The following is a 16,313-nucleotide window of genomic DNA, read 5'->3' on the forward strand; positions in this document are numbered from 1 at the left end:
GTAGCGTACTTTACAGCCATGCTATGCTAGTCCATAGATATGAGACACTAGCAGAAAGAAGTTGCCTTAAATAGACATGCATGGTCAAAGTGTTTTGTTGCAAAATAACAACAAAAATAGACATTTTATTAAAATGTCTCTGTGTCATATGCTCTTTAGAAGCTCCAGCTTGCTAGTTTAAATTCAGTGAAATCTTATATTACAACTTTTGACTGATCAGAATCAGTATATTATATTTATATTTCCACTCATAATATACCACACGTCACATTTAACTTGTTATCAAGTGCTCATTATAAACAATTGTATATAATCATTTGAGTATGCATTTTATACTAATGGACCATAATGTGATGATTTGATTTCCCCTTTGGAATCAAACTGTCCTGGTTTACAATTCTGCAAGTAGGCTGCATGCAGCTAGATCAGTTGGCTACTGTACTGTTTTCCTACAAGATAGCAAGACAGCAACATCAGCTTTGTTGATGCAGAGTTCTTGGTCATATGGTAAGACGGTTAATAATTAAAATAAAACAAATGAGATGCAGTCATCTCAGCCATGTTTTTTGCACAATTGTTTAAGTACAGTCCCTTCTCGTCCTCGCCAGTCTAAACAAGCTGGATTCCAGAGGAGCTAGAATCGCTGAGCCTCTACTACACGATGAGGTCTCTCTGCTTCCCCCATCCCCCATTCTTTGTGCCTGACGAACATCACGTGATGAGAAACGCACAAATTATTTCATTGGCCACATTATGAGCGTGCTTAAGAAGAGCACCACAGCTTGTCTGGGGAGTCAAGAACTGGGTACAATGTCTTCTGCTGTGGGACAGCCAACACAAATGGGCTGGCGCACCTATCCAATTAACACCCTGTCTGCCAATCCCTGTCAGGTCACACACTGACTCCCATGGCATGCTCTACCTGTCTCTGCTGCACTCAACACATGCCCAACTCCAATATAGAATTAGCACCACTTTTCACCTGGTCACGCTCACATGGCATAGATTAGAACGGTGCGGCATAGAGATATGCTAGGTGTTCTAAATGAGGGTTCCCGGGGTTAACATTTCAAATGCAGTGGGGCTATTGTTTTGCCACTCCTTTAATATTAATTAAACTCTGGGGTGAATATGCTCTTAACCAAACTACCGTTTAATTCCTCCAAGAGCGAGCACCCGATAAGAGGTTTTATTTAATGGCTACCTGGATGTTACAACTTATCACACAAGTTAAGACCTTAATAAGACTAATAAGCTATAGAGGGCTTCGTGGCACTTTTGCATTGTGCTATTTCTGAGACTTAATCGTGTGTTTTGCGCCATGCATAAAATCGCTATATTATTCACCTCAGTCCATATCCTTCGTCCAAACATGCACTGCATTTCTAACATGCATAGATCTACTAGAAGATAATAAAGTATGTGAAATTAAACTTGGATCTATAGAAGATTCTCTTGTGGTCTGTTTGACAATGTGCAAAAGTACTGTAGCAAAAGCAGCTAAAGTGGACACAGTAATTCTTAGGGATGTCCCGATTACGTTTTTCTTTTGCTCCCGATCCGATTCCGATCATTTGATTTTGAGTATCTGTCGATATTTCTATTTTTAATATAGAAAACCAAATGACAATAGTACAATATCCAAAATCACAGACAATATTCAGTCTAATATTATGATATAGATATAATATGGGACACTAGGTATCCTAGGTCCCGATCACGTCCGGATCCGATTCTGACCATTTAAAAATGACATGATCGGCCCCGTTTTCCGATCACGTAATCGGATTGGGACAAGCCTAGTTATTATTATTATTATTAAAGAGTACCTCATGGTGTTCAACATGATCTATGTGTTTGTTGTAGGGCTAGTGTACCAATTACAGCCATAACACTGAGGAGTTTTCTTTGTGTCTCTGAAATGCCACTGTAGTTCTGGAGAAAGGTGAAAGCTGTATGTTTTGAATAGTTTTCTAAGGAAGCACCATGTATTTTATGCTATGCGGTAAATAAACACTGCAGCGTGAAGAGCCGTTGAAGGTCTATTCTTCTCTGGGTATTTTGATGGTTTTAATTACACCATATGAGGAGAATGTTTATAGTTTTATATTTATAAGTGAATAATGTAAGTGCTGTCACTTTACACCATGAAATACCATCTTAGAGAGAGGTTAAAAATGTACATAACGGCCCAGGCAGTGGCGTAACCGTCTGGGCACCCGACTGGTAATCCAGTCGCAGTGTGCCGCGGGTTCGACTCCCGAGCTCGACACGGCCTTTACTGCATGTCTTCCCCCATCTCTCCCGTTTCCTGTCAGCCTACTGTCTGTCCCTTCAAAAAAACAATAAAAGGCGTAAGCCGCAAAAAATATCTTAAAAAAAAGAAATGTACCCAACTGAATGAAAAGGAAGTAGCTACCGTTACTCCTTATCAGAGATATGTTGTCTGCCAGTAATCGACTATACTGTCATTGCATACTAAAGAACATCTGTAGATGTTGATCAACAGCTTCTCCCATTGCAGCATCACACTAAACTAGTTCTAGTCCTGTAAGTCCACTTACAGAGAATACAACATTCACCAACTGGCTACTACAGGCTACGGCGCTACGCTGTAGCTAAGGTTCAGAAAACCACCGTCTAGTGTTTCCAATGGCTTCTGTTTATGCCTGGTTAGCTATTGTCTGTAATGTTCTAAATTGGTAATTTTATTTACTATATAGATTTTGCTCTTCCAATATAATATATCATATTGCATATTATGAAAAATTCAAAACCCTTTTCATGTATGTAGGGTAACACGTATAATCTTATTTCAATCATTTCAACAACGAAGCCACACAATTGTAAATGGACTATTGATAATTTAAGATAGAGGTGTGTAAAGAAAATGAGCCACATTGTTCATTATTTTCCTTTGACACCGTTATGAAAGTTATCATGGTTAATAATGTGCAGGCAGTGTGTTTTCAGTTACATGATAATTCTTCATGTGCTGTTAATAATATTGGTGGTCTTTGCACTATGAAATTACCCTAAAACATGATGTGGGCTCTTTTTCTTCTTCAAAATCATAATATGACAGATTCATTCATTACAGTCCATGCAGAAATCAGTTGAAAAGAAAGAACATATAGCCTATCTGGCATCCACAGATTTTCAATATCTTTTATATTTTATTTTCCAAAATATCAGATTTACCAGCTCATAATGTCTCGCTATGCAACACGTTGTTAGCTAGATCGGTTATTGTTGGTATATTGCTGCCGTACAATAAAGTATGCTGTTTAACCCTGCCAGTGGATGTTTTAGTATCTGGGTGGTTGCTTGCCTTTCCCTTTCCCTTTCTCAATTTCAGGCTATATCAAAACTATAAACATTTTCATAAATTGAGGCCCAACATGAGTTGCATCCACTTCCAAGGTTTTGCATAATGCAAAGGTTTCTATAAAAGGCCATCCCCCACTACAAGACAAAGGGAACAATGAGTCCATACTATCTGGTGGAGGGAGGCATGTTCTTTTCCTTAATAATGTTTTGCTACCAAATAATATTATCAACGGTAATGTTGTTAACTACTTAAGCCAGAGGACACACAATGGCATCTCACAGTGAAAAGAGTCAGTATGATTTTTGGATGCAACACCTTCTCAACCACATAGGAATGGTTTGACTGGAGGTTTCGGTAAGGCAGCTTTCACTGGTGAAATTCAATGAATTCAGACACATGCAGAATGACCTCATATAGTTAGTTACATAATAATAATAATGGTCAAATTGGAACTCCCCCATCGCAGCGTTGATAACCCACATGAATAGAGGCAAAGTTAACTGTTAAAAGAATGTATTTGGTTAGAATTGACAGTGAATCTTGTTGCAAGTTGCTGGAAACCATGTCAACTCTGTCAGTCCCCTAACCGCCAGATCAAATAATAGCTGGTTATGTTAGAATTAAAGCATTAATTGTGACCGTAGGTCAGAGTTTAGTTTACTATGAAAACCTGCATTTCATGTCAGTCAGTCCGTCACGCCTTGTGACACTGCATTTCATGTCAGTCAGTCTGCCACGCCTCGTGACACGCTCCATATATGGCTGTCTCAATATATGAAGATCACGACACTAACCTCATCAAACCCTGGATAGCCATACCTGGAGAAGACTGGATCATCACCTAGATCTACATATAGAGAGCCGGCCAGCAACTTTACATCTGGTGTACAACTGTACACCATGTTGATCTGACCTCATCAAACCCTTAGATCTCAATATATGGAGCTGACCTGTTCTGACATTCCATATGTTGCCTTCCCCACCCGTTCTTCCTCTTCGATGTCTCCCTTTTGACTGATACCTGCCCATTCAAACTCTAGACAGGGCTGCCCCAAAGTTATTAGCACAGCCGGAAAAAACTACAGTTCTCTAGCCCTACCTGGGCCCTAACTGGGCTGGCCCAAGGCCCTGCCAAAGTCATTAGTGCAGCCATGCCTGGCAGCCGGCGAAAACTAGAGTTCTCAACAGGCCCGAAAATTAAGGCCCGGCCCTACCTCCCTATCTGGGCCCTACTGGCCTGAGACCCCACCTGGCCTTACTAATTAGCACATATTTTACGCACTACCCGTCCCAAAAACGTCAATGGAAAAAACAAAAACAAAGATTCATATATGGACATTCCCAGACCTGTTGTTTTAGCCCTTTAGGGCGAGAACATAAAAAAGGGTAAGAAAAACATGTACAGTATGGGGAAAAAGGAGTGTGGGGGAGGGGGGGGGGAACTCAGACTGTGCGGCGGTGGCTCAGGGGTAGAGTGGCTGGAGCCTGGATGGTAACCGCAAGGTTGCCAGTTCGAACCTGAATGCGTGTGTGAATGAGTGAATGTAATGCACAATCTATGTAAAGCACCTTGGTTAAAGGCGCTATATAAATGCACCATTTACCATTTACTTTATTTTTTACGGGGGCCAGTTTCGAAGTGCAGCCGTCCGTAGGTGCTCTTTGAGAGCGATTTTGCAGGAATCAAGTCTTAATGGCTGTTTGCATAGGGCCTTCCACATTTTAGTGGCATTGGAGCGAAATCCCTTGTTTGAGACGAATCTGGGTTGCACATGGTTTGTTGAACTCCCTCTGGTGTTGTGAGTGTGGACTTCATTGACATTAACACATTCACAACATGTGGAAACGTCATAACTAATCCAACCGACTGATTGCGATGATGTGTGTACACGTCCTAGCGCTTTTTCATTGATATCAAACGATATTTTTTGTCTTTTTGGCGTTGGCCTATCCTTCTGCTATGTACTTTTCGCACATGTGCGGTCCCGATCACTTCCCTGTTTAGCAATCAGAAAGAAAGTCTCGCCACGTGTAATTTAGGGAGCTCTCCGTGGTTTTGACCAGATGGCTATACAGATGGCTATACTGCGAATTTTAACGCTTCTAGAGAGACTTGATCGTAATCATAGTAAGGTAAGCAAGCAACATTATGCCTCCCGGTATTTGTACGGAACGGAAGCCCCCGGCTTTCAGAGTAAAAGCTGCCATATCTGCCCGGCACCCGAGCTTCTATTTTGAAAGAAATCCTGATTTGTGTTAAGGAAGTATTTAGACAGGTACATGGGTATCTTGGTGGTGTAGCAAATCTTGTAGACCAGACCCATTGCAAGATGGATAAAGTACTCTACAGATCACAGTCACAATACAGACACGTCCTGTTATATACTGTACAGTATTACAACACCATTATAGTGTCTGTATTGTTCCTGTCATAATAATGGGCAATGTTTCATTGATCTGCAGCTTGCGAAGGAGTCATGGAGACTAACATTTGGGACAAAAAAAAATATTTTACATCATTACTTTTTGTTGCATTATTGTTTAGTTTTGACAGTTTTGCCTCAAAATCAAATGATTTTAAACTTTGGCAACCTGATATTGTAATTTTCTGATATGATGATAAATTAAGCTTTTCAATAATATCCTGGTTTTGAAGAACACTGTTTCAGCCTGAAACTCTGAGGTTCAGGTCAGTACCAAACAATGCAGAATGTAACCCACCTCTTGCAGGAATTTAGTTAATTACATCCTTACCAGCTTGTGTGCAGCAAGGTATCCTGAAGGTGAAACAATGTCAACGACAACACTCCCAAACAACTGTCCACTGCCTGGCACTTTCCTAAAAACATATTCATGTGATAATTACAGTAAAGCCAGAGAGATGACAAGGTGGGCAGAACCAGGTGTGATAGCACTGCATAAGTAAAGATTTTAAGCCAGTGAAGTTGTAGTAGCTTACAGTATGCATATGTAGCTTACAGTATGCATATGAGCAGATTGGTGCACACAATCTGCTTCCAGTGAAGACAAATTACTGTTTGTAATGCTAGTCTGAAAAAAATGTCATATCCTATTCTGGGATACTAAAAGTACATATGGGAGGCCGTAAGATTTGTACTGTTTCAAAAATGTTCCACATTTTTCAACCTTCAGTATTCTTATAAAATACCAAATCTATGAGCTTCACAATGTGTCACATTGCGACGCGATGTGAAGCTTGTAGATCAGCTAGTATAGCTATAGCGCTATAGCGTGACACTGGTCCGACCGCTCATTAGTCCGACCCTAAACCGCAACCGCAAGTGTACGCCATGGGGTGACTCTTGACCGGCCACGGGGTGACTCTTGACCGGCCACGGGGTGACTCTTGACCGGCCACGGGGTGACTCTTGACCGGCCACGGGGTGACTCTTGACCGGCCACGGGGTGACTCTTGACCGGCCATGCGGTGACTCTTGACCGGCCACGGGGTGACTCTTCGCTATGATTCTTTACTTCCCTAATAGTTTAAATTGTGGTAGCCAATATATTTTGCTAGCTACAATTATGATGAGCCCATCTGTACAGTATATCTGCTAATTTCTGCTTCTGAGCAGGCCTCATGTTCTATTTTCTTTTTTTCTTTTTTTTGTAGCAACACGCACCATCCTACAAGAAGGAACTTCAAAAGTTTTGCACAATTCTGAACCTCAAACCTCCCCAAAAAGACAAATATTACTTAGAACACTGTGATAGATGGATGTGATTAACACCTTCACTTTTAAACAAAATCCATGTTCAGAATATTAAATGCAACAACAAGGTGAAAATTGCATTAGCAAGTAGCAAGGGATGAAAACCAATTAGGTTTTCAAAAATAGTTTGAATGGATGATCACATTCTGTTGGGTATCTATCTTCTGTATCTTGATGCTTCTTAGAATAATCTATTCAAACTGTCTTTGGCACAGCTCAAAGACAGCATTTTGTTTATTTCATGGCCACTTGCCAAAGTTTAAAAGGCAGATCCATTAATATTATCCTGCCTCTTGGCATTCAAAACAAAAACTGTTTTTTGTTTTCCTGGTAACAACTGAGATTACTTACTAAACCCAAAATGTGTTTCAGGTGGGAAAGGTTGGAAACTCTCAATCAATCAATTATTATTATTATTTCTTTGTTAATGGTATTTCACTACCACACAAAAGAAAATCTAATTCCCAGGTTATGTGGTCCAAAAACAGGCAACAACAAGCAGGCTATTCTTGTGCTAAAGCTAACACATAGTTAACTAATTTTTTCAACGTCCCCAAATAAATATCAACATAATATTCTCACATACTTTAGATGCCTGGCTATGTGTGTGACATCATCACATTCTCTAGTCTACAGTATATGGATGGTACATTTGTATCAGAGAGAGAGAGACATTTGTATCAGAGAGAGAGATCGAGAGCTTATTCAGAGATGCCTTAGAAAAAGCCACTCACTATACAATGGAGACGATGCGTATAACTGTTCATCTCATTTTTTATAGAATGCCTATGAAACTTAGACGACCAGACCGACACTCTAGTCATAGACCGACACCCTAGTCATATTGATGACTGGGTTGCCAAGTCCGCTTATTTCCAGCCAAGCTTGGATTGATTTTTTTCCTCACAGTTGCTTGGCTGGTTTTTGGAGGTTGGTTAAAGCTTATTTCTGTCACGACAGTTGGCAACACTGGCATCCATATTGACGAGTACTTCTGATTGCTGATTGGCTGCCTCGTCTCCAGCAACAACCTATAACATCCCATAGTCTGCATGCCATGAAGAAGAGTCACAACATAATACTAGCCATGTGGAAATTGACACCAGCAACCAGGCATGTGGAAAATAAACCACACGCATCAACATGAACAGCATGACGACACGCATCGCAGACTACCGTGGACCACCACGGGGACCCCCCTTATCCGCAGACCCCCATGCAGACTATCGCAGACCCCCGCGCCGACCTCTGCGGGGGTAGTCTGCGTGGGGGTACGCGGATAAGGATATATGAATTCTTGTTTTAGTTGAGCTACTACAAAGCAATTGCAAAACCTACTGTAATGAAGCTGTCTGTTTGGATACACGTCACTCTGTCCAAATTGACTCAATGCACTGTCATCATCAATTCAGAAGGCCATACAGCTTCATAAATACATATTATTACATATATGTAATTCAGTATCTGACATTTGGTGCAATTTGACGGTCAAAGGTCAAGGACACTAAGATTAGGTGACAATGAGCATCATGGCTCAACAATGCACACCTCTACACTGTCCTCATCCAAGTATTCAATGCAGTACTGTAAGATTAACCCATTTAGACCGAGGCCATATTCTACAAAATGTCTTCTAAATCATGACTGTTTTCTGAAAAACCTCATGTTTCTATATCGGTAGCCTCGGAGACCACGTGCATTTTCCTTTCAAACTATATCAGTGCATGGTTTTCACGTCAAGGACCCCAGAAATGATATGTAATTGGCCACCGACTTCCCCCATCTGAAAGTATTTTGTTCCAAGGACCCCCCCAGAACCAAAGTTATGACGCCTTTTCAAAAAATAGCAGATCTACAAGCTCGTAGCGTGGCACTTGGTCTGATTACTGTTACAGCCACGTAAACACCTCAAATCTTCTCCGTTCTGACAACAGTGCAACCACAACGGAGATCACAAGTTGTGACTACCTAAAAATAGCAGAAATACATGCTCACTTCATACCGTACATTTTAGAAAAATCTTGAAAGTGTGAGAACTACTGATTTTGAAGGCATTTGTAGAATTGGTCTCAGGTCTTACTGGGTTGTGTAAAATGTAAAATGTACCTGTGTTCTCTGCATCGCAAGCAGGCAACTAAGTTGTACAAAATACAGTGATGCGTCCTGTTCTTGGACTGAAAGATGTATCATAAAGCTGAACAATGTAGGGTGGAACGGCACTAAAGTGGTTCTCCTCCTACCTCACCGACCGGACCTACCAGGTTTCCTGGAAAGGTCTGTTATCATCCCCCCGAACCCTCCAAACTGGGGTCCCACAGGGATCTGTACTTGGTCCCCTCCTTTTCTCACTGTACACTAAATCCCTTGGCACTATCATCTCTGCCCACAATATATCCTATCACTGCTACGCCGATGACACACAACTGTTCCTATCCTTCCCCCCCTCTACCACTCAGGTGGAAGAGCGCATCACTGCATGCCTGGCTGACATCTCACAGTGGATGTCCTCCAACCATCTCAAGCTGAACCCAGACAAGACTGAGCTTCTCTTCTTCCCAGCTAAGTCCTGCCCTATGCGGGAGCTAACTATTTCCGTAGACAACGCCCTGGTAACGTCTGTCCCAACAGCCAGGAATCTTGGTGTTGTCCTGGACAGTCAGCTCTCGTTCAAACCTCACATCACAGCTGTCACTCGATCCTGTAGGTTCACACTCTATAACATACGACGAATTAGACCGTTCCTCACCCAGGAATCAGCCCAGCTCCTAATCCAGACAACAGTCTTATCAAAACTCGACTACTGTAACTCCCTCCTTACTGGCCTACCAGCATGTGCACTTAAGCCTCTCCAGCTGATCCAAAATGCAGCAGCTCGCTTGGTCTTCAACCAGCCAAAATTCTCACATGTCTCCCCCCTGCTCCGCTCCCTCCACTGGCTCCCGGTCGCTGCCCGCACAGAATACAAAACTCTGATGCTGGCATTCAAAGCAACCAAAGGTATGGCTCCCCCATATCTTACAAGTATGATTGAACCCTACAAACCCTCCCGCGCACTCAGATCAGCCAACGCAGGGAAGCTGGAAGTACCCTCACTAAAAACGCCGGGACAACGCTCCACACGTCCCAAACTCTTCTCCCTTCTGGCTCCAAAACTGTGGAATGCACTTCCCATTGCAGTCAGAACTGCAGCATCACTCCCAATCTTCCGCCGTAGCCTGAAAACCCACCTTTTCAGACTCCATCATGGCCCTTAGCACTTACCCTAAACCCTTAGATAGCATTTCTGTTGGATTATATAGCATTTGATACAGACTTATAGCATGTTATGTAGACAGCACTGTAATTGTATTGTATGTAGTCATAGCACGCCATAGTACACATATATAGCATAGTAGTAAAGATGTATAGTTTATATGTATAGTGTATGTATAGTTTCACTATATAAATATTCCACTGTTACTTTCTTAGCTTACGCATGTTTCATGATAAATGCTTTTTATGTGATGTATTCCCATGCTTTGTTCTTGCTTAAATGTAAGTCGCTCTGGATTAAGAGCGTCTGCTAAATGCCTAAATTGTGTCGAGCTTAGCCAAAGCAGTGGAACAGGCAAATCTATATACACTATCATTGATTCATTGCCAAGCTGAGGTAGAAAAAGCTCAACAACTAATGTTGTCCTTACAAAAGCAAGACGTAAACCTGTACACTAAACTGAGTGTAAGTTTTAGCTTAATTGAGAGACTACATGTAGTACTTGGATACTTGTGTTGTAGTACTCGAGTCCGGACTCAGTCTCGAGTCCACATTTCCATTTACTCGGTCTTGTTTCAGTCTCGCCAATAGTTTGACTCCACTCGAGTCACGAGTCATCACAATCCAATCAGATGGACTTTTGCGGCAAAAGTGGAGGAAATGTTAAATGTTAAAATGTTCAGAATTGAAGGCTCTGATCACCGTGTGGTCTCCATGAGAATGTGACTGAGCCTCAGGGTCCCCAAATCAAGCCCCAGGATCTGGCACGACTGGAAGTCATTCACAACTGATCCTGGCCTTCAAACCAGGTATACAGAGGGAGGTTAGGAAACTCATTCGGCAGCTGGATAAGGGAGAGGAGCCCAGCAGCGAATACAGAAGATTCGTTGTTGCGAACAAGGAGGCGAGCGGGCTGTGTGTGCCCGTGCTGGATAGAGCCAGAACCTCCTTTGCTCATCTTAGGAACTCAAATTTCACCTACGGCCCTGCACAAATGTAATAAACATACGCAAAGTGAGCCGACGTGAGCCATGACGTCAGACATTTTGCGATTTTGTCATTTTTCCCGTTTACATGGAGATGCCAGCATCTTTTTCACTCTGTAACGGGGTTTCACTTTGTTACGTTTTCAACACCCGATAACGCCGTTGCCGCCTAATGGAAGGCACTTACATTTTATTTTGCTGTTTTTTATAGAGACTGTTGCTGTGTAAACGTGGCCTTCGATACCATATCCTTCTAGACATGAACCAAATTGTCATATAAATCATGTAAATGTGGGTTATTGGTGAAATCGGGTTATGGCAAACCATTTACCGGTAAACTTTTTCATTAAGCAATTACCGTAATCAAGTTGTTCACGGCCATCAGGTTATAGTGTACTGTGCATGTAAAAATACAGTAGGTGGCCCAGCATGCGTAAGAGGTGGTAAAAATAAGATTTGTTTTTAATTTATGTGCAAAATCGCCAAAATGTAAGATAGGATTTGAATTTGCCATTTCCATATCTGTCTGTCAACTTTAGAAACTTTACAAATCTTGGTATCATAACACATTACAGTAGATGCCATTGTTTGCACTAAGTTAGGTAGCAGCCTCTGGGGAAAAAAAATAAGAGAGAAGAATGCTGCTGGTATATACAATATACCAAGAACTATTTGCACATGTACGTGATTTGACGATGCTGTATACTAGCATACAATATGACAAGACTATATGCACAAGTACATTTGATTTGATTATGCTTTTGAATCTTATTTTTCTTTTTCTCCTTGCTCTTTTTTTACACTCCCTTTCTTTAATATTTTATGGGTTTCTTTTTTTAATACTATTCTACTGTTCTTGTCTGTGCTGCTGCATTGTCTGAACTCTGAAGGAAGGCAACCCAAATTACATTGATGTACCTGTACACAAGATGTAACAACTTTCCCTTGAACCTTGTTACTAAGCAATTTGTTTCCAACCTTGAGTTAAGAAAGCAGTACAATACTGTGTCAGCCTGCCTTAATGTTTCCCAATTGGATATTAATCTAAGGTTTAGTGCAGATACTATTTTTCCCATTGTACTGTATAAGTCAATGAGTTGAATATGATTCATGTGATTAGATGCTTTTGGGAGAGCCAACCCAGCATGTTAGGGGAAGGGGTTGCAGACTGTCTGCACCGCATGCAATTTGCAGATTTCTTTACACTGTATTGTTTACATCCACACAATTTGCAGTTTACACTTCATGGGCGTCTAATTGATTAAGATTAGAGGATGACAGCATGTCTGGCTGTCGTAAATGTCCTAGCTGATTTATATTTACTGAGCAATATGCCCTTCCTTTTAAGTTCTGCCCCTGCTTTTAAGCACAAGTAGACCATCTTACCACATACCTATAACATGAGCCAATACAGGCCACATGCTGCTCTGTGTTCACATGCACCACATGACACAGCAAGTGAATAAAGCCATCACGTACTTATTAAAAGATGGGCTTGTCACAGCGTGGTATTGCTCTGTATTCAACCAGGGAGCTTTACCCATTCTGTATGTACACAAGAGACCACCTATTTAACATATCCTCTGCCTCTATTTTCACGCCCAAAATTGAGCCAGAATTTTCTTCAAAAGTCAACTATTGAGGACCAGCTTCTTTTTTTTTCTTTTTGTACAATAATTATTTATCCTAAAGGCTGTTTCTAAAACGAGAAAATCTGAGCAATCACAAAGTAATGCTTGGGGGTGTACTGAAATGAATTATGAATTATTATACCTACCTCAAGTTTTTGATTAATAAGATCAAAAGTAATTTCCACGTTCACTGGCAATGTAATTCTACAGTATAATTATAATGTCACAAGATGTATGTGTGAATCCCTTACTTACTTTAATTAAACTACACATTTGAAAGGTAGACATTAAGTGGATTGAATGACAAAGGAAAATATTATGTCAGAATAAGAGTGGTATTATTTTCAACTGCCTGCTAAAGCCAAACTACAAAGTACATGAAGCGAGTCCTGTACTACTTCAGCTGCTTTGATAGTGGACTACCAAGTTATAAATAATGTATTAAAGGATTTGTAGTCCAGAGAAAGAGAGCCGCTTTTCAGAAGAATGAAAGTTCCTTTACTAGGTGTGTGTGTGGAGGGGGGGGGGGGGGAGAAAAGAAAAACATGTTAACTCTTTGCTGGCCAGACCTGATCTGAGTTATAAAAGACGTCATATATTTTCTTTTGGATTGTCTAGGTTAAGAGAGTGTTTGGTTTCCTTTTTACAGTTTGTGGTAGCTTATTTTTCTGCCAAAAGGTGTTTGAGGCCTACTGGGACCACTTAAAAGTTTATGCAGAGTACTAGCCAAGTTGGACAAAAAAGGCCTTGAAGTATCCACACACTGGCCCCTTTCTCAGACCCTCTCAGCTCTGGCTAGGGGGAGTGTTGTTGGTTTATGAGAGGGAAAATAGCCCCAGCTTTCTGCAAAAGTGAAATGGGATTAAGGCCTTTGTTCGGCCCACAATGGTGAGGGGAATTAGCAATAGTTGTAGGCACTTAGAAGAGCTCTCACACAGAAGCTTATCCCAGATTTTGCACAATAATCATTTGAATATCAACAGTGTTTTGCAACTACAGTGCTAATGTATAAAGCTCTCCCTTTTTAGATATCTTAAACCCCCAAATGGATGTTACCAATGGTTACATCACAAATATTCTCATTTTTTATGACATAATATAATTTGTCTTTTTGGAAGATGTAGATGAAGTACATGTATTCTATCCTAAAAATAACTGAAAATATGTTGATGATAGATACTTATAAGTAATGTATGCCATTCCCACAGTTATTTAATAAATAAAACAAAATATGCCATGCCCTAAAACTCATACTGCAATACAATCTGTGGCCTGAAGAATGGCAAATAAAAGCACAATATGACCACGTATTGCACTTTTCATCAATCACTACCAAGTTATATTATCTGAAGTACTTTTTAGGCAGCTTGTACTAGAACCAATCAAAGTGGGATTTGTACAACTGTAATTTAATTAAACGGGCAGCCTAAAATTAGACTGCCAGTCATTGTGAGTAAGGCGTAGAAACATAGAAGAAGAAACATAATACTGAAATGTGACTAGTAAACCACGAAAGATCATCTTAGATAGTGGCAAGTTGGCAACCCATGTTTTCTTCTTAAAAGCCTAATTATGAGAGCATAATGGATAGCACTATCCAGGAAGAAACACAGAATGTTTTACATATTGCGCTCATCATTAAATTTGACCGTGTTCAGAGGGAATCCTCTGGCACCTCACAGAAGAGGAATAATCCACAGCTTCTGCCTGAGTTCAGTCTCACAAGACTGGCCTCCAGAAGTGTGATGGCCTCAGCGTTTTTTCTCCACAGAGTGAAAACGTATTGTCCAAATCACAAAACATTGAGTGAGATCAGCAGACTTGTCAAGAGGCCCTGGCTTGAATATGAATGATGAGAGAAGAGCAGGGTGGTCTTGCTGCTTTTTCGGGGTGTAGGCAGGTGAAAATAAGCTCCACTGTCCCTGCCAGCTGCCCAGCAGTAAAAATCAAACATAGAGATAGTAGATCAGAGATGATAGAGACACTGCTGAGATGGCCAGAACACTGCTTAGCCAACTTCACCCTGGTGTCCCTGGGCACGTCGTTATGGGTTCTTTATTTATCATTCTGTTATTATCTTAAAGAATGTTCAAATTATTTCAATATACAAGCTCAGAATGTGTCATCAAGCTCATGATGTGATGCATGCTGTCCTAAACATGAAGAGTAGACAGCGTAACAGCAATGTTCAGCTGAGATTATATTAAGTACATTTCAAGTTCACTTTATACGTGAGTGAAGAGACCAAAGATTGTGTCTCAGGAATAAACGCATGCATGGGTTTTCCATCGAAATGACGAAATTTAGACATAACACCTCCCCTCCTTCCGCATCCAAACGCACACGTACGCGCGTTCAATGCCACTCGAGTGTCTTGCGTAGTTCCTGTATTCAACTGGATACAAAGATGCACAAGATGAATAAAGTTATCTCTAGCTGCTGAATGGGATGTTGCGGGTGGGAGGGGACAGGGTTGGGTTCCCCCGGCGGACAGAAAGGAGCCCTGCTTTGAGGGCCAGTGCTGCACGGGGTCAGGGCCCAGCTGCTTTCAAGGGTGAAAGGGACACCAGCAGGCTGGACAGGCTCAAGGAACTCCTAACAAAACCAAATGGTGCCAAATAAAGACATCCCAGTTGGGACGTTGACAGATCCCTTCCCAAAGTTGCTGAACGCACTTCATACATTCAAACTCTTGCTCTGATTTTTAATAATATATCACGGTCAGAGTCCCATTGACATGTGCAATTACTAGTCCAGTTTATTTTTATACTCATTTATTTAGTCAATAATTTTGGTCTGATACTTGGGTGAAAACAACAGGTCTTCACAGGTAGGACCCATTTATTTGTCTTATTTGTCTTATAGTGTCATCTACTATGTTATACTCCTATCATAGTCTAAGCTTGGGATCCATCATAATCTGTCTTTGTTCTCACTGGCAGTTTGCCAGTTCATGTGACTACATTTTCTTGATAGAGATGTTATATACATTGCTTCATTGAGTTGATGGTTTTATAATATATTGTACTTTGTGTGACTTATTTAACTGTGTTAGTTGTTAGTTAGCCATTATTCCAACATCGGCTTCGTTCCCATGTGTTTGTTTTCCTTTGAGATTGACATGTTGTCTGTCATAGTTCCGACTTTTCATTTGAAAAAATTGACACGTTGGCTGTCACTCACTGAGTTTGAATGATTTCATAGGGTGCTGAAATTCAGCGAGTTTGAATTTGCGGGGGTAAGTAGGATAATAATCAGGCCACATTATAAGGAATTGATGGTTCATTTTCCCTGTCAGCAGTAGCAGTGCTTTGCCCAAAGATGTGGCGACCTGTGCAGATGGGGTTCAAAGCCAATTTCCATGTTAAAAACTCCATG

The sequence above is a fragment of the Protomyctophum parallelum genome, assembly GCF_964188405.1.
Source record: "Protomyctophum parallelum genome assembly, chromosome: 4".
Taxonomy (NCBI): Eukaryota; Metazoa; Chordata; class Actinopteri; order Myctophiformes; family Myctophidae; genus Protomyctophum; species Protomyctophum parallelum.